The sequence below is a fragment of the Oncorhynchus gorbuscha genome, unplaced genomic scaffold (genome assembly GCF_021184085.1).
Source record: "Oncorhynchus gorbuscha isolate QuinsamMale2020 ecotype Even-year unplaced genomic scaffold, OgorEven_v1.0 Un_scaffold_706, whole genome shotgun sequence".
In the NCBI taxonomy this organism is placed as follows: domain Eukaryota; kingdom Metazoa; phylum Chordata; class Actinopteri; order Salmoniformes; family Salmonidae; genus Oncorhynchus; species Oncorhynchus gorbuscha.
The window spans coordinates 216,481-218,980 of record NW_025745774.1 but is presented as its reverse complement, the minus strand read 5'-3'; the positions used below and the strand labels follow the sequence as shown (position 1 = coordinate 218,980).

Below are 2,500 nucleotides of genomic sequence, written 5' to 3'. Positions count from 1 at the left end.
ACATGATACACCTGGCACACAAGATACACCTGGGACACATAATACACCTGGGACAAATGCTACCTGGGACACAAGATACACCTGGGACACATGATACACCTGGGACACATGCACACGATACACCTGGGACACATGATACACCTGGCACACATGATACACCTGGGACACACATGATACACCTGGGACCTGGGACACACGATACACCTGGGACACAAGATACACCTGGGACACACCTGGGATACCTGGGACACAAGACCTGGCACACATATACCTGACACACCTGGCACACACCTGATACACCTACACCCTGGGACACCGATACACCTGGGACACATAATACACCTGGCACACACAATGATACACCTGTGGACACATGATACACCTGGGACATGGGTGAGAAACATGGGAGTGATACACCTGAGTACACCTGGGGAGACACATGGGCATGATACTGAGTCTGAATGGGTGAGAAACACACGATACAATGGGACACACAATACACCTGGAAACAAGTAAGACAGTCTGGAATGGGTGAGAAACATGATGATCAGTCTGGAATGGGTGAGAAACATGGGAGTGATCTGAGTCTGGAATGGGTGAAACAGGGGAGTGATCTGAGTCTGGAATGGGTGAGAAACATGGGAGAGATCTGAGTCTGGAATGGGTGAGAAACATGGGAGTGATCTGAGTCTGGAATGGGAGTGATCTGAGTCTGGAATGGGTGAGAAACATGGGAGTGATCTGAGTCTGGAATGGGTGAGAAACAGGGGAGTGATCTGAGTCTGGAATGGGTGAGAAACATGGCAGTGATCTGAGTCTGGAATGGGTGAGAAACATGAGAGTGATCTGAGTCTGGAATGGGTGAGAAACATGGCAGTGATCTGAGTCTGGAATGGGTGAGAAACAGGGGAGTGATCTGAGTCTGGAATGGGTGAGAAACATGAGAGTGATTCGAGTCTGGAATGGGTGAGAAACAGGGGAGTGATCTGAGTCTGGAATGGGTGAGAAACATGGGAGTGATCTGAGTCTGGAATGGGTGAGAAACATGGCAGTGATCTGAGTCTGGAATGGGTGAGAAACAGGGGAGTGATCTGAGTCTGGAATGGGTGAGAAACATGAGAGTGATCTGAGTCTGGAATGGGTGAGAAACATGGGAGTGATCTGAGTCTGGAATGGGTGAGAAACATGGCAGTGATCTGAGTCTGGAATGGGTGAGAAACATGGCAGTGATCTGAGTCTGGAATGGGTGAGAAACATGGGAGTGATCTGAGTCTGGAATGGGTGAGAAACATGGGAGTGATCCGAGTCTGGAATGGGTGAGAAACATGGGAGTGATCTGAGTCTGGAATGGGTGAGAAACATGGGAGTGATCTGAGTCTGGAATGGGTGAGAAACATGGAGTGATCTGAGTCTGGAATGGGAGTGATCTGAGTCTGGAATGGGTGAGAAACATGGGAGAGATCTGAGTCTGGAATGGGAGTGATCTGAGTCTGGAATGGGTGGGTGAGAAACATGGGAGAGATCCGAGTCTGGAATGGGAGTGATCTGAGTCTGGAATGGGTGAGAAACATGGGAGAGATCCGAGTCTGGAATGGGAGTGATCTGAGTCTGGAATGGGTGAGAAACATGGGAGAGATCCGAGTCTGGAATGGGAGTGATCTGAGTCTGGAATGGGTGAGAAACATGGGAGAGATCTGAGTCTGGAATGGGTGAGAAACATGGCAGTGATCTGAGGAGAAGCGGTACTAACCGAAGCAGCATTTTATACCGGAGTCTTTGAGCCAATAAAGTACGATTATGCAAATAGAGGGTAAACAGAGTTGTTGACCTCTCTTATATTCGGTCCTTGTAGAAGCAGTAGTATTGAGTCTAAACTGGGACAACTAAGCATGCCCAGCAGGCCTACAGTATACGGACCGTGTTTAAAAGGCTGCCTCTAAAGTAATGATGCTAATGTCAAGAAGACGACAGGCTGGTGACACGGTGGGGCTGTGACACGTCCACTGTAATGTCACCAACTCTGACAACATAAAGATAACTTGGCGACTGAACTTCATGTCGGAGACAGAAAGAGAAACAGGCTTGAAAGTGCTTCGGATGATACAGTGAGGTAAAACAGAGATAATCACTGGGATATAGATAGCTACTGTGATGTATTTCAGGCATATGTCACCATGATAGACCAGATATGAAGTCTCATTAAGTGGCTAATTGGTCAACAGAGGATGTGTTTCCGCTTCACATTGACTCTGTACCGTAATACCCTGTATATAGCCTCCACATTGACTCTGTAACGGTACCCCCTGTATCTAGCCTCCACATTGACTCTGTACCGTAATCCCCTGTATATAGCCTCCACATTGACTCTGTAACGGTACCCCCTGTATCTAGCCTCCACATTGACTCTGTACCGGTACCCCCTGTATATAGCCTCCACATTGACTCTGAACTGGTACCCCCTGTATATAGTCTCCACAGTGACTCTGTACCGGTACCCTCT

At 48.2% G+C, this 2,500-nt stretch overlaps 1 pseudogene; it reads right to left on the bottom strand.

The window, feature by feature from the left end:
* Positions 1 to 2,500, bottom strand: part of LOC124019868 — a 52,223-nt pseudogene that overhangs the window by 48,759 nt on the left and 964 nt on the right.